The following is a 19,957-nucleotide window of genomic DNA, read 5'->3' as shown; positions in this document are numbered from 1 at the left end:
CCTTACGGTCTCTGCTCAGTTCAGTTCTCCTCTGAACTCTATGCGAGTCTGACTGCAGGATCGGGCCGCCTTTTCCTCGCCTGGCAGAGCTCCCCCGAAACACGACCCTGACCTGCGAGGGGGTACAAGGCTCTGTCGGACTGATCCCGGCGAGGGGCAGCGGTCCGGCGCGGCCGGGCGGGTGGTGGGAGCGGCGGGGGCAGGAGGTGAGCGGCGCCTCCCCCACCGGGTCCCGCAGGCAGCGCTTGTTCTCGGCAGCAGAAAAGCTTATCCCGTAGAAGAGAGCTACTAGTGCTTTTCCTGTTTCCAGGGAGGGGAAGGAGAAGATCATATTTCCCCATCAGCTATAAATAAACCGAAATAATCGGACAGATGCGAAGGGAAGAGTCAATTTCTCCTGTTCCAAGCGTAGATCAATTTCTGAACGAAAGTTCCTGCCTCTCCGCCTTGAACTGGCTTTCTTCCTGCTTCCCTCACTTGCTAAGGACTTGACTTTTCCACTGCCATGAGTAGCCCAATACTGCTCGGTGGGAAACACGAGAGCCCTTTGTTTTAGCTTTCAACGCAGTAACCCCCGTTCCGCAGAACGCGGCTCGGCCGTTCTCGCCTAGATGTGTGTGTCACGGGGGTGTGGGGGGAAAATTCCTGGGAGCACCTCTGTTTCTCAGCTCGAAAGGTTAATCTTTCCCCACACAGAAAAAGAAAAAAAAAAATCCCTAAAATAAAAAAACACAATCCCCTCCGTCTAAAACCAGACCCCAGAGAACAGGAAAATATAAAATCCAGACCCTGCACTCATATCCTTTTACTGCTCTTCTCGGTGTGAACGTGTGAGTAGACGGTGTTTTACAAAGTTGTCTGAATTTCATGAAAGGCCGTTCCTGTGTTTATATGCGAGGGGAATTGCACTGTCTCGCTGACTGAAACGCACCTTCCCCGACTAGTCTTTCTTTATCCAGGCAGAGAGATGCGATGCTGGGAGCCCGAAGGCTTCGTTTCGCAGCCTCACGCCCGGATTTTCGGATCAGCCCCGCTTGTCCCTCGCTACCGAGGGAGAGTAAACCCACGCACTCGGGGGCGCAGCACTCGTTTTCTGCCTTCTGCCCCCCTACTCCACCCCCGCAAACATCCTCAAAGCCCAGGCGAGCCGCGGGCTGGCGGCGGCCCACGTCTGGGAACGGTGATGGGGCAATGAGCATCCCGGGACGTCACCGAGGTTCCCCGCAGTCCTCTGTCTGTGCTGGGACATCACCACCCCTCGCAGTCGCACTCCCTTCGTTCCTCGTGCCTACTTTTAGGGGGACTGCCTGAGAAGGGGGACGTTGCGCCCCGATGCCCGTCCGGGACACACAGAAGCAGCGGGCGAGCACGTTATCGGGGAGCTGTCGGAGAAAGAGGCAGGAGGGAAGGGTACAGGGTTAGAAAGGTACTGATCGAGAAGAAAACCGAGCTCCATCTCGGCAGCGATTTTTGAAGAAGTCATCAACCAGGCTTCTCTGCCGAGCAGCCCACGCACACTGGCTCCCCACGCCACCACCGGCGCCCGCTGCAGCGAGATGCCGGCCAAGCCCCTGAGCATGGCCCTATTTACCCTGTCACCTGAAAGAAGAGATTTCGCTTGTCAAAAGTAAACTCTTCTGCAATCAGCCAGACCAAAATGCTTTCAGAATAGCATCCAGGAGATCATTTCCCCCGAGTTCCCTATCAAGTGTTGCATACAAAATATATCTTCTAAATATATTGCTTTTTCGATGTGCTGAAAGGGAGACAGTTATTAAAAACTGTGCGAGTACTCTGCTTGTAATTTCCCGGGGAGTGGGGAGAGGGCGAGGCACTAGTGGTGGACTTTAGCAAAGCGGGGCTTTAAAATCACCCACCTTTAAGGTTTGCATGGATAAAGCCCCTTGGCGCCTTTTTGACAATATGCAAATGTCTATGTGTATATGCATTCATAATATAAATATAATATATTAAGATAATAATATATTAATATATGATAATATAAATATGTATGTCTAAACATACATACATGTATATCCATATAAGTATTCCCTATTAAATATAGACATGCCTTGCAGGCGGGATTTTTTCACTCGTTGATTTCTGTAGATAAATGCAATTATTTCCTCTAGTGTTTTCTTCTCTATGTATGATTTTACTTTTTCTCCTTTTTCTTCTTCCTTTCTCTTTCTCTCTCTCTCTTTTCTTAGTGGAAAGTGCACAGTAAGTGTGAAATATACATCATCGCCCGAGGAATTTGTCTTGAAAAGTCCTCTCAGCCCCCTGGTGTTCAAAGACTGAAGGATGGTTATTGATTATTGTACTAGATCAGAGCCCGCATTAAACGCCAGGGGAGCGAAATGGACCATCTGTGAGGGCCTGGCTCCCGCCCGCGGTCCCCGCGGCTCCCCGCGGCTCGCCGGGGCCGGGGTTCCGCGGCTCCGCGCCGCTCCCGCCGCGTTCCGCACCCGCGGATGGCAGGACAAGCCGTCACCCGCGATGCCTCGAAACGGCTTGGAGCCCGTCGGGCAGGGGCCTTGCGCGCCCGCGCAGCCCCGCGCAGCCGCTGCGCTCTCCTCAGTTCCGCTCCCGCCGTTTTTTCTCGTCCTGGTCCGGCAGCAAAGCATCCGTCGTGTCCTGTAGGAGTGCGGCTGTACAGGCGGTGCTCAAGCTGGGAACACCTGGACTGCAGAAACAGGCCTTATATATGTGTGTGTAGGTGTATATATACAAATATATACTCATACGTATAGAGGGCTTCAGCTGGGTGGAAAGAGCCTTGTATTTAGAACGATGAGCTCGTGGACAGGCTTGTCAGTTCTCACCACATTCGTGCACCCTGAGATCCATCAGTTGATCCATGGAAAGCCTCACTGAAGGGTCAGCAGGGAATGCTGAGCTGTGGGACAGAGGCTGAAAAACCCACTAGCAGGAGGGCACAGGAAGAGGGAGGCTCAGTGCCAGGGTGTGGTGCAGGACAGGGTGAAAGCCTCAGCATCCCACTCCAAGCACACCATTCCAGGGGACGTGAGCGCGTATGCAATGCAATGTCCCTGCCTCCCTGCCTGACCATAACTGCGCAGGTGACTGGGGTTCTCCTGCGAGTGCATGTAACGCTAGCCTTCACTGCCAGTGATGTTACATTGGCACAAACTTCCCCCCATGCCTTTCAAAGTGTGGTATGTTAGCTGGCAACTGCAAACTCTCCAGATCCACTGCTTCTTTGGGCAAAGCAAACCAGAGAGAGGATTTTTTGCTCGTAGAAATTGACCAGCAATGAGAAAAAATAAACCTAAACTTACTCCCTTCAGCTGGGGATTGATGGTGCTGTTTGGGAAGGGGGGGTCAGGGAGGGCAAATATAAGAGGAGTTTTGGAAAGTGCTGTGACCTTGGGCTTTAATTTACAGCAAATTTTGTCATGTATATAAACAGAAGATCAAGTATATTGTGGAAAACTTCAAAATGCATTTTAAATTTTATTCTTTTTTCTCTTCCTTTGAGGTGCAGATGCTTGAATTCATGACAACTGAGATGATTTGCTTTATGAATAAGAACATCAACAACCCTACTATGGCCTGTCACAGTACCTTGGTATTTCTATATCCTCTCTAAGGTTCACTTTGAGACCTGGAGGAATCTGATCTGGGAATTAGGTTTTGGACCGTTTTGTTTCCATTTTGCAAATGCAAAGATGCTACAGTGAAAAACACAGTGGTCTCTATTTCTTCCTCTCCATAGGCATGTTTAACTCTCATTGACACTGATGTGAGTTATGCACATGTCTAAAGAGGAGAAGGGAGGCTTAGATCTTTTTCTCATCGTTTACATGAGATCAAAGGGAATCAAATAGAGTTAATGAAGGGCCAGATGGTGCTTTATTTGTGCTCTGGAAGAGCATAGTACAAGAGAATGGGAAGGAATAGCTGTAGTTTAACCTGGCAAAGAGGAGGAAAACTTACTATCTCATTTAATGGGCACTGAAGCAAGTATTCCATATCTTCAGAAGTGGGAAAGGTTTGCTTGTTTTTGCTCCCTCAGTAGGTTTTGGATGTAGGGCCAGGGTTGTTTTTGGAAGACGCTGATTGAAGGGATTCCAGACTCTGAAATCATTCACATTTTGTCTTTTTTGGAAACACAAATTTCTTTGGATTGGGCAATTCTTCAGGTTCTGCTTTTAAGCCATAGGATATGGGTGCTCCTCTAGTCCATGGAAAATGTGTAATCTAAGCTGCTATGAGGAGGCAGGGCTACAGAAGTAAGAGAGCCTTTGATTTGGATCCTCACTGTGAGCAAGAGTTTGGCAGGAGAGGCACAGGATGCTGTAAACTTTACCAACTGTGCACACAGAACTACTCATATCCCAGAGGATGCAGACAGGGTTGGGGCCATCCTGTGCCTCTGTGGCATCTCTCAGCACTTTCTCCTGGCTGACGGACTCTTAGCACCAGCTGCCCCCAGGATCTTCAGGGAGGAGATTGTAGCCTAGGGCATAGCTAATGGCAAGTTACTTTTACCCTCACTGCTGGTAGAATTCTCCAAAAAGAGACAAAAAACTTGTTTCCTCTGTAGATCTTTTAGTGATCCTGGCAGGCTCTTTCTGACATAGGATATCCCAAAGGGTCCTAACTGGGAAGTGGTAGGGAAAAACAGAGGTTTTTGAAGAGGATTAAACCTGTGCCCGTGCTGATCTTGCAGGGATGAGTCTATGGGGGCAGTAGAGGCTATGTTATCACTTGTCCTCTGTGCGTACCGTCATTGTTTTAATGCATGACATACCTGTTTGATGATAACTTAGCACCAAATTCTCCAATAGCTTGATGTCATGTGTTGGTCTTGCATGATATTATTATGCCAGTTGACAAAAAATGTCACTTCAGTGATGTTCCCCAAGACTCCTTTTATTGACAAAATAGCTCTCTGGATTTGGAAGTTTTTTCAATTGAGCTAAAGGCCTGGAGACTTTCCAGTTTTAAAAGCAATGGGAAGAGATGCAACTAACATCTGTACGTTTGTTTAAGGCTGCCAGAAATTGTTTGTGTTTATGGTTTATTTTCAGAAAATTGTATCAAGAGTACTTTAATAGCAGTACAGCCTCATCTACTCTTTGCCCCCTGGTACAAACCCAACATTACAGCTCCAGCTGACATTATTTCCACCTGCTTTAAATGTGTTCATGTGCCTCTAATCCTGTGTGCAGCTTCACATTTGTACCCATTTCCTGTATTTTATAGGCACATGTGGTATGTCGAGGTTTGGAAATGTAAGCCCTCATTTTGTGCTGCTTGTTTTTCAACATACATTTTCCCTAGCTACACTCCTTGCTTAAAAAACCCAACTCAACCCAAACCAAACTAACAAACAAAAAAAACCACCCAAAAAAACAAACAATTTTTTTTTCTGGTTGAGATTTAAGCAAAACCTTGAGAACTTCCTTGCTATTTTATATATCTAGCACTTTTATTGAGTGAGTGTGCAGTAATTTGGTGGGTTTACTAAGTAACTTGACAGTTAATGGGATACATCTGCAATAGATTCCAAAATAACTGGCTGCTAAGAAATATGGAGAAGACTAGCATTTTCTATCCTTTCTGTTCTTGTGAGAAATTCATATCTGCTTCAGCCCCACAGAAGTGAAGATTCCATTAAAGATACATGTATGCCAAGAGCTGCTACTAACTATAATAAAACTAATTAATGCTGACCCTTCCAAACCTTCTACTATATTAGAAAAATATTATGGATCTTAATCTAAAGGATTAAAATCTAAGAAGCTACATTAAAAACACACAAAACCACACATACATCTGGAGCTACACCGTGCCTTTACGAGGTTTGAGAGCATAAAAAACCCTCAGCCATGAAAGAAAGTGCCCAGACTTCATTTTCCACAGACAAATTGGCTGCTTTGCATCAGTGACCCATAGTTGTGTGCTTACTTGCTCCTATGAAAAGGAAAAGAATAGCAACATCAATAATCCTTCAGCTGGTGCAACATGGCCCAGAAGGATTTGGAACCCTTCAGTGTTAGGGAATGTAGACTCAGTCAATTGGGAGGAAAACTCTAACCAGCAATTCCATATCCCTGAGAAGATTTCTGCATTTCCTAAACTGACTTATTCCTGACACAACAGCCAATAGCTACTCTATCCCTTACATTGAGATTGATTTTTAGGGATAGCCTCCACTACAGGGAAGCCCATGGTAGTGTGAATCCATTAGAATGAACAGGCTGGGCGAGGAAGATCAAACATTCATGATGGACATACAGAGTCTGAGTGAATTGTATCTAGCATCCTGTGGTTCCAGAGGGAATAAAGAAAAGCAAAATGAGCAGAGCTCTCCTGGGCCTCAGTAATTTCACCTATGAGGGGGTCAGCTGATCTAATATCTTTACTGCAGCTCAATTAACGTTCGTTTGCCAAATTTTAGATGACTTCGGATAAGTATTTCATGGTAATGAAGATGAACAGTTTTGGTAAATAGCTGATATGTCAAAATGCCCTCGGTGACACCGATGTGTCTAGATTGCAATACATGTGTCACTTTTCACTTTTTGTGGTTAAAAGGTTAGTAGAGGGAAGACCCTCCTCAGATTCCTTCTGCAATTTGTGAAGAAATTCCCTATACTGCCTTGCCAAATGTTGTTTAAAGCTCTGACATGTGTCTGTTTATTCATTAGAATTCAACAGCAGGATAGAAACATAGAGCTAATGTTTATGTTCCAATTAAGGAATTAATTTATGTTGCCTAACTTAAAAATATTCTCCTCAGAGAAAATGTAAGTCCAAAGTTGATTTACCAGGTTTAAATTTAAGAAAACTATATTGTCAGAACAACCACACATTCCTTTTTGCATCACTTTTGAAATCTGTTTCCTATTACCATCTCTGCATCAGACAAATACAACCAAGTTATTTACAGGCTGTGAAAGATACTAAATCTTTTCCGAGTAATATTACATTGGATCACAAATTCTCACTTTTAATAATAATTGACAACAAACTAAAGCAAAGGATATTCACAATTAGTAACAACAGCACATAATGCTCTCCCAGTGCCTTGTATCTTCAAGACCCTATGCAGACATAAGCTGCTGAAGTCTCATTAACATTTACTTTGGAAGGATGTTAAGTATTGTTATCTCCGTTTTACAGATGGTGAAAGAGGCTCAGTAGGATTGTGACTCGCCTAAAAAAACCTCAGTCTAATTGCAGAAGCAAGACCAGAACTTGCAAGCTCTTGGCTGCTACTTGTGTGAGAGAGTGAAACACATTTTTAAAAGCATTCTGTGACTTAGGAATCCCGGTTCCAGCACACACCAGGACTTGAGTGGTGCTGGGGCAGTGCAGCTCCTCAGGGGCACTTTGGGCTCCCGACTCCCATTAACTTTGAGTAATTTTGGAGCTCTTGAAAACTCCTTTCAGTCTGTGGAGGGAAATGCACAACACCTGTGATTCATAGAAACAGCTCATGGAGAGGGAGAGCAGAGGCTGGGAGTGAGGGCCAGCTCCACGTGCAGCTCAGCCGCGATTCAGAAGCTGGAAGGCCGAGCACTGAGCCTGTCTTCCAGGGCTGAGGAGCCGGGGGAGCCAGCAGTGCTGCCAGCTCTTCTCGCTGACATGATTTTCTTGGGAGCAGAGCCAGGAAAGATCTAAAGACAGAACTCCAGCCCTCTAATAAATTTAAGCTTTGCCTTTGGGAGGAAGCCCTCCTTGCCTGGCCCCTTGTGCCTTGCCCTCTGTCTCCAGGAGAAGGCAGCAGCTCAGGTGGATGCACATGCCCAGGCTTTCTTCACCCCTCTTCCTGGACAGCCTCCTGCTAGGTTGTGAATGGGGAAAATGGGGGCAGGAAGGTGGGCAGAGAGCTGTTGAAATCCCTGCAGAAGCAGATGTTCTACCATATTTGTATGGATGTGATGGGAATGCAAGAGTGAGGAACCAGAGCAGAGCTGGGGAAGCAGCCCCTTGGGGCTGCAAGTGCAAAGTGAGAGGTGCTGGGTGGCAGGGGTGGGCAGGGAGCATCTGTTGCTGTTAGATGGAGGGGTGCGCTGGTGCAAGGCATGCAGGTCTTCAAATGAAGCGAAGGTCAGGAGAAGGCATTCAACATTCTAATGCCCAAAGACCTGTGACAGCTATCCAGGTTGGGACTGGGATTGGAGCTGGCTGTGCAGCTCTCACCCACCCACCCACAGCCTTGCACCACCATGCCCACAGCCTCTGGAGATGAGGAAGTGAAAGGCCTCTGAGCTCAAAGGAAGGAGCAAAGACATCCCGTATATGCGATATATGTAGGTGTCTTTGTCATGCTGTTGCCCAGTTTTTTACCTTTTTACTTTGGCAATACCAGTGTGCAGCTAACTGGAAGCCTGGAATAAGAGTGGTTAGAGCTGAGGGAGAAAATTTCATCATCATCAGGAGAGAGACTGGATATTGTACAAAGTAGGACTGGCTTCCCCAAAACACTGCTGAGAAGGAAAGAAAACCTTGTATGGGAAAGAGGATGCAGAAGCATGTGCAGACACCTGAGCAAAGAGCAGCTCTGGAGAAGGCAGACTATCCCTGCACCCTCAGAGGGGGTGCAACCCTTCTTCAACGACCGGATAACAAGCCCTGAATTTCATGTCAAGATTTTAAACTTGATTCCTTTGCTATGGGTTTTGGCCTTTGACAATGCTTAAAAGGATGCAGAAACCATTTACAGTACAGTCTCAAATTTGTGCCTGTGTTTAGAAATGTTCGATAGCATCATCACATTAAAACAGTTTAGGAAGGTGTATAGCTAAGGGAGTACTCACTGCTAAGAAGATCTTGAGGTAATTCTGAGTAATGAGGAAAGGCCTCCCTTATGTGGAAAAGACTACCAGGCCAGAGGACCAGCGTTCTAGGCCAAACCCTATTAAATTCAAGGGAAAAACAACTTTTAGATGGCTTTGTGCCTACACTTGGAAATTTAATTGAATCTGGAGTGGGCTTTATAGACTGAGGGACTCACAGCATGATGTTAATTGTTCATTGCAGTGATGGCAAAGACAAGCAGCAAACTGGCCAGCTGGTTCTATCTGGAGTATAAAGAAAATCTAGTCAGGATAAATCAGGTAAAATCTCTAGATGGTAGAATATCACTCCAGGGGCCAGGATGGGAAAGGTTAAGGGTCTCTGAGAAAAAAGTTGCTTCTTAATGTTCTTTTTGCTTGAACATGCTAATATCCCAGAAGGCTATTCTTTAAATAATTCTGTTTTCACAAGATGAAGAGGGTACTAGAGCTTTACCAGCTTCATGTAACTCATTGCAAATTCCTTGAAAAAACTGTTTAAAAATATTTATGCAACAAAAGGAGCTATTTCACACATTTTGCATCAGCAGCCAGGTTTTAAAATAAACCAATGTGTCCTCAGAAATAAAAAGAAGAAATAAAGATCCAAATTCACAGTTGGTGTAAATTAACAGACTTTCACTGAAGTCAATGCAGAGTTGCCAGTCCAGAAACCATGACCGTGATTTTAAAAGTCTTCAAAATAGGGTCTACAAAACATTATGTGGCTGTAGAATATCTCACAGAAAGGTAAAGCATGAGTACAGTCTCCAGGCACCCTAGGACAGAGAACAAATGGCAGCACTAGGACTAAAATTGTCCTTGAGGAATGTTAAATCAGTTAACATGTAGTGTTTAAGAGTACCAGTACATAGCATGTATCAGTCAATAGTTGCTTCTTCATTAAACCAACTGGCACAGTAACTAGAGTTTTCTCATGCTCAAATAATTAAATATTTAATCAAATCTGCTAAAGCTTTTTTTTTTTTTTTAAATTCTTGACATAAACTAATGAATAAATGAACTGAGGGCTCCCATGTTTCTCTGGTAGATCACTTACCTGAACCATGGAAAGCTTCCATCAGATGGGCTCTGTTTGGTGACATCTCTGCTGTCACCTTCTTGCAGGGCACTGGACAATTTTTAATGGTATGTCCAAGAGTCAGAAGTTGGGAATGTGTATATTCTCTCTCCCTTTGGAATGTGAAAGGGTGATCTTGGCACCCAGGAGGGAGCATAAACCAGTTGTTGATTACCCTAAGCCATTAAAAGTCTCTCTGGAAGGGCCATCTCATGACTGGAATATTTCTCCTGAAAAACACACTGGTTGAGCTCATGGTGATGCAAAGATCAGATATTCTGATCACTTCTTTCATAAGGGTCACTATGACCTCCTTATCTTACCCTCTGTCTTATGTTGCATCCTATAAGGTTTTTTCCAGCAGACTTCTTGAGGTTGTGAAAATGAGCATGATACCTACCCTCAGGAAAAAAGAATGTGTATTTAAAGATAGACATGACTAGTTTGCACCTACCTGGCAATCACGGGGGTACTTCCAGCTCCTCTGTAGGCACATGTCCATGATTCTTGCCACGGCAGGGCCGACACCCTGGCCAAGCCCCACAAATATGTTCAGCATACAATGTGATGGAACCTCATTTCAAGCCTCTGGGTACTACTATAATATTAGTATTACTGTCCCACAATGCTAACAAGAGTACACATTTTATGAGAATTCCACTCTCAGGACTGGAAAAAGCAATCACTATTGGAAAGGGAACACAAAGCTTTTTGGCTGAAAATCTCACAGTGAACTTCAAGGCAGGCTCCTCAGACCAGGGGCCAGGTCCTTCAGGTGACATAAACTGGCAAACGCTGCTGTGTTGATCAGGTTGGTTCTGACCCGTAAGGATTAAACAGGAACTGACTGTGCTGAATTTGCTTTTTGTTTACTGCAGCGGTTGCCACCAGGCAGCCCAGAGAGGATTTGCTGGCTTCTCTGAGGGCATGGGAAAATCGATGTGTTTGGCTTTTCTGTGCTGAGCACTGGGCTCGGCTGGAAGTGTGGACCCTGAGGTTAGCCTTACATCACCAGAGGTGGGAGCATAAGCCTACTCTCTGACTTCTGCCAAAGCTAAATTTAAAACCCTGATGGCTTAGCTGAGTTCTGTGGCAACAAAGTGGTGGGTTTGAAAGTGAATGGGAAAAATAATAATAAAAAATAAGAAAAAAATAGGGAGAAACATCAGCAGAACTTTGACACATCAAAAATGGAGAAAACAAGATTTATTTGTGGTCATCTGGGACACGTTTGCCTGCCTTTGATGAGGAGCTTGCACCAGCCACAGCTGGCTGGCTGAACTTCTTGAGCCTCTGAACTCTTCAGGGCAACAAAAATTTTGCTCTTACATGTGTGTGAGGTGCCTAGAAGAGCCAGGTCGTGATCACTAATAGAGATCCCTAAGCACCAGCGAGACAGCTAATAACAAAGACCTGTTTTTGAAGGTCGAGGTCTAACACGTCCTGTTGTCCTGGTGGACAGCAAGTGCTGTTCTATTTCTGTAGTGAAAGGGCTGAGATACATAAACTTTATAGGAAAACATCCACAGGCAAAGTTTTACTTATTTGCTATGAAAAAAAGAGAAACATCGTCTTTTGTATTAGATGAATTTGGACTGCTCTGTTACAGAAGTAAATGCTTCCCCCACGGAAGGAGAGTGCAAGTATTTTCACTATTTGTAAATCATTCAACTATCTATGTGGCTACATAGATGTGGTATATTTAATGCATGCTTTGCAGTAATATGTTTGCTGCATACTGTTGGATAAGGTGACTAATAGAAATTTAGTAGGTACACAGTACAAAACTTGGTGTTCTGATTTGCCGACATCACTTTATCTTGAGCTATAACTAATAATTATAAGAAATATCTGTGTCCCAACTAGTCTCAAAGAATCTTTTAAGCAGATCTTCACATTTTAAAAAGCTGTCCTGAAAGCTTCCTTGTTTCACAGGAAGAAAATACTATAGGGGAAAAAAAGAAAAAAGAGAAAGAAGGAAAGAAAAAGAAAAAGAGGAAAAAAAAGAGAAAGAGAAAAGGGCAGGTCTTCTGCCAAAATAAATCAATTAGCTCATGGATTATATGTGTCTTCAGAAACCCATAAAGACGAGGAGTAATGTTCTCCTTTTTCTTGGAGAAAGTTTTAGGACACAATTTCTGTTTCTTGAAGTGTAGGTACTGTTTGCTCTTTGGCAGAAGTCCTTTCCAAAATGTTGCTGGTACTCTTTTAATGTGGACTGGTAGATTCAGGATTTAATAGTATCTAGAAACTATAATGTGTGATTTCCCATTTTTCACAGAAGAAGAGTACCTGTAATATTACAGAACATGGGTCTAAAACTAGATAATTTTTCTATCTTTTTCTTTCACTGATCCATTATTTTTCTTTAGCTGTCATCTCTTATCTCCTAGGGCCAAATAACAGAATAGATGTGATAAACAGGAGGTTAACCATGAAAAGCATTCCCAGGAAGCTTGGCCTAAATATCAAAAAGAAAGATTGAAGATATAAAACTGGAAAATAATATTGAAATATGAGTAGTATGGTTGGATACTTAACATTTTCTTACTGCTTTTATTTTAGACATATTTTAATTTATAAATTGACTGGATAGTAAGGTTTCCATTGAAAGTTTGTTTTCTGATTTGATTCAATTCTTCATCTCTACCATTGTTACTGTCAGATAGATGCAATACTTGTTCTTAGAATATTTGTCTGTTACTATTAGTGTTACTTACATGATTCTGTATTTTATTATTGTGAGTGAATTGCTCTAAGACTCATTAAATTCACTGTGATATTGAAGACAATTTTATTGTATTACATTTGTTTCAGGGTTCAAATGCTATTAATTTGGAAGGGGATTTCTATGCACTCATCCCATCCCCCTCATGAAATTAGTACTCTTAAGCAGTTCCAGAATTTTTTTTCTGATAATTCTTTACAGTCACTGGTCTGAGTAACAAAAAGACTTTGATAAGATACAATGATATGAATCTTGCAAAGAAAAAGGAATGAGTTTTGCTGATTTTGGTGCAGATATCACAAATGTCATCATGATTGAGTGAATCTTCTAACAGGAACCAGCTGATTTTATAGACAAAAGTCCTGATCCTCACTTTGAAAAATTTCTTCTTATTTGAATGGAGATTGCAGTATTGGACCCACATGGAACTTGGTCAGAGGCCAACTATGTGCTGAGAATGGAGACATTAGTTTGTGATTAAAAATCTGATTCTATTGTTGTGTAGATTTACTCTAGCTATTGTCCTATAAGAGTGAAAAAGGGCAAGTGAGGTAAAAACCCTTTTCCCTTAATAAGACCCGTACGTGCTTGTTTGGTCCAGTGAGGTGTTGGATGTGAACAGCTGTATGCCTCATTTGTGCAAAGGTGGCAGCAATCTGAAAGTGCATATCATACTCCTATAAACTCTTCAGGAAGGCGGGGAATCTGGCTCAGACACTGATGTCAAAAAGTGTTTCTGCGTGGCAGTTTGTGGTGGGTACTCCAAAATTATGCTCTTTGCAAGGAGGGGAATGCTTAGCTGGAAGATGGTGGGATTTCCACTCCTGCACCTCAAAAGGACATTCTCACCCACAGGGTGATTTTCATCTGCCTTTAGTAGGATTCTGAGTCAAACTTCAAGAAGAGAAAATGCAATTAAATGTTCTCCTGAGACTTAACAGTCAAGTACTAAATATTATGCAAGACTGTCAACCCACAAGCATTCTCTACTATATGGAGATCTTGGAGAAATAGCTCAACTCATGACATTTATGAGGAAATGTGAGTTTTTCAGTTATTTATCTCCCATGGCAGCAAAACTAGGAACAGATTCAGTGCTGCATCTATTCCCAAAATTTAGCTCTTGGAGTTACATGAGCTCTTGCTCTGTGTTGCAACAACTTCCATTGACAAAGTGTGATTGGATACGTCTACTCGATCAGTTTACAGGTATTGCAGTCACTACTCATGTTGGATCACAAATCATAAAGAAGTCCTATAAATGTGGAAATACCATCAGATATCTTTACTCTCTATACTGTCCGATGATGACTGCAAACAGGCATTTTAGTAGTTTGTCAAAGCCTATCTGGATGGTGGGATTATTGCTGAGTTCCCTCCAAATAGCTAGATTTGGACTTCAGAAAGAATGCTGAACTCTTTAACAGGCAGTTAATTAATAGTGGTGGTGAGTCTGTGGAAAAGCTACTGATGTTTAGTAAGTCTTCTGTCTCTGGTTTCTATGATGTTTTATATTAGCAGAAGTGTGATAGATCAGATTCAAACAGCAGTGCATTGCATGTATTTCTTACTAAATGGCTACTGTTGGAATGGAATCTGTCTTTATTAAACAAGAACATACCTGTGCTACAAAATCTGTTGCAGGATTAGGATTTACCACTGTGTTTTCAGATGTGTGCTGTAAAGAAATGGATGTTTTCTTATGTATGAGGTCCAATAGGAGCAGCTCAAGTGAAAACTACATTTAGTGGCATCCAAAATAGAAGTCTATTGGGTCAAACTAATCTCTGTCTTATTGTCAGGCAGCTGGGTAACCACTTGTATTTTTGTCACATCATTTCTCCCTCCCCACTCCCAAAGCTTCATTATGACCAAACTATTAAGAGATTTCACTTCTCCACTCCAAAGAACATGGATGCACCTCCATGAAGGTGTTTTCTATGGGTTTTAAATATGAATTCTGAGCTGCCCTCAAGGAAGGACAAGTGCACAAATAAATACACACATGCAAACACCCTGCGAAGCAGAAAGGAAATCTTTACATCATTACTGCTCCTTACCTCCCTACTACTTGGACTCATGTGAAGTTGACAGGAATTCGTCTCTTACAATTTTAAATACTTATTTTTGCCATATGTACATTCTAAATTTTAGGACATCCTTTGACCATATTTACTTCCTAAAGAAGCTTCTGGAAGTGATATTATTGTTATAATTTAACTCTTTCGCAGAATGAATAAAGTTTGAATAGGCAAAAAACCTTCAATTTTATTTTTTAATCAACAAAATTTGATTCCTAGATCAGGGACGCTATTGAACTACACAGTTGTTGGCTTGTTAAACTACTGTATTTTTCAAGCTGCCTTTCTATACTTCCTTGACTGCACAAGTTTATATACGTTTTCACACAACATGACAATGGCTTCTTGCTTTCTGTAGGTCAACATAAGATTATTTTGGCCTCCATATGTGATGCTGGTCTATCTTATCCTTCTTCAATTTTGACTCTACTTAGCACTAAAAGAGCTAACTATTTTCTGATATCACTGTTTAAGCTAAAGAATAGCTGTGCTTCCAAAAAAATTATTATGAGTAGACAAAACAGGGGGAAGGTGGTAGTTGTAAAGAGCAATATAAAAACCTGCTACAAAATCTTTGTACCAAAAGGTGATCTACATTATCAAAGTCTCTGAGAACTTTGCTGTATGGTTTAATATATTTAACAAAATTTATATCTACATATAAATATTTATATTCCAGGCTTTTGTTAGTCTCTATGCAACCTTAACAGTAATAGAGTTTTATGTTTTAATTTCCTTAAAGGAAAGTCTTATTTGAATGCTTCAGTGTTTTGGAAAGATCTAAATATATGCCTAATATCTATGGAGACCTACGATTTTTTTTTCATCCAGCAATCATTTCATGTATTATTTTGAGAAACAGCACTATATGTACTGTAAATAATACAGAAAAAATTATATACGTATTATCTGATATGGTAAAATAGCTCTGTCTGTTGGTTAATTACCCAAATACTAAAGAAAAGTTAGGCTAATGATTTCCAGACAGTTGTTATGCCATATCATGTTAAAGCAGCTGTTAACCATATGCACTACTGTAGTTCTGCTTATATTAACCATTATGAAATTTTCCTTGGGGAAAAATGCTCATGTGCTTGCAGAAAACCTCTGTGCCCTCTTTTTAAATGAAATAAGTTGGTTATTCTTAGAGCATGATGAATAATTTGTAACAAATCATTTGGTGATTTTCTCCTGCCTGTGAATAGGGACTGTGTTTTTCCAAAGCCACCATGCACCCAAAGGAGCTGAAGTCTCGCCAGGAGTTTGGTGGCTTCAACAGAGCAGGTGAAGCACTGGAAGAGCCCTTCAAAATCAGTCCTGGTGTCACTGCACCAGTGCAGTGCTGACTGTGGCGACCTCATGGCTTTGGGACACAAAGTCACATTTATTCGTGTCACTATACCCTGTCGTACCAACCCATCAGTTCATCTGAGGCTAACGTGGCAATCCCTGACACCGCTATTTTGTGCAGGAGCATGGCCCCGCAGCAGGATAGGGTTTCATCTGATTTTTTTTTTTTTGGTCTTTTTGAGAGAGAAACAGAATGATCTGTGAATTCCTAGGGGCTTATGGCAGCAAATATTAGAGTGATAGCCACCAGAGAAACACGATTTATAGACAGAGGTCGTCTCTTTTATTAGGTTGCTTAATACAGTTGGAAAAAAAGAGACGAGCATTTGGGTCAAAACCCCTCTGTCAGGTCCAAGATAGAAATATGTCTAGAGGATAGCTTGTGTGGATGACAGCTCATTTGTTGTTGGGGAGAGATGTGTGTTTTCCCCTCTCCTTGTTTTCAGACCATAAGAGACACTGTGTTTTCTTTATAAGCGTTGCCTCTTTTTTCTTAAAACATTGAAACTGCGACATGATGTACACCTATTACCAGTTTAATAAGTATCTACCACTTGATCTTATTAAACTTGCAGATTAATTTATTGTCTTGCATCGTCCTAAGGAAGGGTATCTGTATTAACTCAGAATGAGATGACATTAGCACTTACTTTAGGGATATTTGTCTGAATTTGTTACAGTTGTCTTTGTGTCCCCAGTTGCATTTGCTTCTGTGAATATTCTAGCAGGTGTTCATGAACTTCAAGATGCAAATGGTTTTACTGGATAATGATCAGAGAAATGTTTTGTCTTACAATACCTACCCCAGTCACAGTGTAATCCCAGAGCTCAGAAGAAGGCAGTTGACAGGGATATCACCTGTAAAACATTAAACAAGTTCCTTCTATTCAGTGTGGGTAAACCTGGGTGTTGCACACCAAAAAGACATAGTGAACGGACATCAGAGGAGGGCACCAACTGTGGTCAAAGGCCTAAAATCATACCTTACAAATAACAGCTGAAGGAATTTAGATTGTTTATTCTGCAGAAGAATAAAAAGGAATTGTGATAATAACCTTCAGATACATGAGGGTAGCAGCAAGAAGAACAAAAAAAAATTTCCTTTGCCCTTTGTACACGAAAAAGGAGGTAATTTAAATAAGGTACCTCTTAGGTATCAGAACAACAAGGATATTGTTTCTATTGTAATAAATAACCAAGCATTGAAATAGATTGTCTAGGGAAACCGTGAAGCCAAATCTCCAAAGGGACCCAAGAATAAGTTAGAAAAGCAAATGGTAGGAAGGGAGTGCAAATATGCCCTACCATGCTGGAGGTGGATCAACCAGATAATGTCTTAGTGTCCCTTATAGGTCCCTTTTCTCTGATCTTATGATTGGTAGCTATACGACGATGGCAAAAAAGAATACACAGAAAAGATGTCCTCCAAAATCTTTTGGCTCTCTTCAATCTGAGTGCTTGACAATGAATAAACAAAGGATTTTTTAACCTAAAAAATTGTCAGTGTTTTTCATCTGAAACCTGACTGTCACAATGTAGCAATGTTATAACAGCAGAACTCAGTCACCCTCATAATGATCTGTAACCTAATTTCACAAGTGTATTATTAGATATAATATTAGTAGAGTGCTGAACAGAATGAGCCCACTGAGTCAGTACAGAGAAATATCTAGATGGTAGGAGCTTCCACTGTGTTCTAGTATACATTTCTGAGCCCAAACCATTCCCCTCAGCAACCCAACCACTTGCTCAACTGTCTATTCCTGCTTATGAGGGATCTGAAAACTCATACTTTGCAAAGAGACCAAGCCTGCTCAGACAATGACAAACAATTTGAAAATAACTGATCTGACCGAGTGTCCAAATTGTTGACAGAAAGCAAATGTTCATGTGTGCAATGAGCATGAAAGATGAAAGACCTTCCCTGGCACTGTTCTTCCACTACTCCAACTGTGGCCTCACTAGATGACCCGTGAGCCAAGAACAAGGAGAGTATAGGAAAACAGTTCCTACTAAGGCTTATTTTCTGAAGGAAAGTCTGCCCAGATGCTGCAGTTATATTTTTTCATATTGCCTGCTAAAAGATCTGTAAAAAGTTAGTAAAGCAGTCTGGAAAAATAGTAAATTTTACTTTTAGGATACAGCAAAACTCATATTAATATTTATAGTGTATATTTATTAATTTTTCTCTTTATACATTTGGGTGTACACAGGGCAAAAACTGCAGGGCTGGGAGAGCTGTGTGTGCCTCACTCACATACCTCCTTTATTCAGTGTCTCATGGAGTCCCATGGCTCTAAGGCCAAGGATTTTGCTTCTGACTTCCCAAATTTTCTTGCTAGGTAGGAACCCTGGGCAGCCTGAATCTTGCCTACAGTAGCTTCTGTCATAGATATCATGTGAAGTATTTCATACTTATAAAGAACTGAAAGTACACTGAGAAAGTGACGACTTCATCCCTTGAGCATCTGGAGTGTTAAACACAACAATGCTCTTGGCCGGACTAAGAGCTATACCCTAGTAAAAATAACTCCCAGAACTGTATCCACATGTTGGTTGGTCCATTAGTCTTGTTTATCTCAGAAACTAGGCAGAGTTTTTTTCAGATGTTTCCCATGGGCAAAGAGCTTCGTACGATCAGATTATTTGGAGATACTGCTTTAAATTTGATTGATCCTGCAAAATTATGTTTTTAATCCATTATGATGCCTTTTCCATAGTTTGATCTAAATAAAAGTACATTCCAATCCTTTTCATCCTGTCCTCCAAATTCTTTACCAGTGCAATGGCCTGCTATGGCTGCAGCACAATTCTGGCTGGAATAAGTCTTAATTAGCTGCCAGTGATGTCATGTCGATGTCTGTGTTAAAGGCACAGGACTAAGTATTCCTCCTTATTTAATGTACTGTAGAAATTCCATTTTGGGATAGCATTAAGATGCTTCAGAGCCAATCTTGTATTTCTCCCAGAGTTGAGATGCTTGGCCTTCAGCCTTCTGACACTACCCCAGTTGTGCTATAATGGTCCAGAAATACACTGCCTGTTGTGTTTTATTGCTTATGTGAGAACTGTCCAATTCCTTGTCAGTTGACAAGGGAGGAGCATTGCATTGAAGGATTGCACAGCAGTGTGTCTGGGAGCTATGTTATTTCACACCAGCAGCAACCTTTCAGTGTTTGCGCAGCAGCCCAGTAGAGCCTTGGTGCTCTTGCCATAGAGCAGAGAGCAAACCCCATTGTAGTCATTCTCTCTGCCAGAGAGACTAATGCATGTTGCCAAATATCTCCCCTCAACACATTTATTGAACATTAAACCAGCAGAATAGCATTGAATGAAGTCCAGTAATTTTATAGGATATATTTTAGTCACTAGACTTTGAAGACTAGTCCAATGTTAATTATAAAGTTTCTGTGTCTGGATAACATATTGTTAACAGTTATTTTGTAAGTGCTAATGGCAAGATGGAAGATTTCCAATGGTTTTATTGAGGAAGTGGCAATTAAAATGTTGAGCACTGCAACATACATACAAAATAAAAATAATCTTGCATACACAGCACTTTGTGTCTAAAAGAAAAAAAAACAGAAAAAGCAGGGACTAATATTTTCTGTTGAAATTAATACAACCATTTTATTTCTAAAAAGTTCTGCTTTTGAAAAAAACCCAAATGTTGATTTACTTGCCAACTTCAAATGTCACGAGCCTTGAACAAGTTTGACATTGTTTAAAAGCACATCGTGAAACTATTAGAAAGCTAAGACAAGTTGCTATGTTATGTTTTTCCACACTCAAAGAGCAGCAATATGTTCTCAGTTTGAGTTACTTCTTTTAGATTAAGGGAAACTAAACAAGAAAGAACAAAAGCAAAGTGATCACAAGAGTTCGTGGAAGTGTCTACATGGGA

The sequence above is a fragment of the Pseudopipra pipra genome, chromosome 3 (assembly GCF_036250125.1).
Source record: "Pseudopipra pipra isolate bDixPip1 chromosome 3, bDixPip1.hap1, whole genome shotgun sequence".
In the NCBI taxonomy this organism is placed as follows: domain Eukaryota; kingdom Metazoa; phylum Chordata; class Aves; order Passeriformes; family Pipridae; genus Pseudopipra; species Pseudopipra pipra.
The sequence above is the reverse complement of the archived record's forward strand: the minus strand, read 5'-3'. Positions refer to the sequence as shown.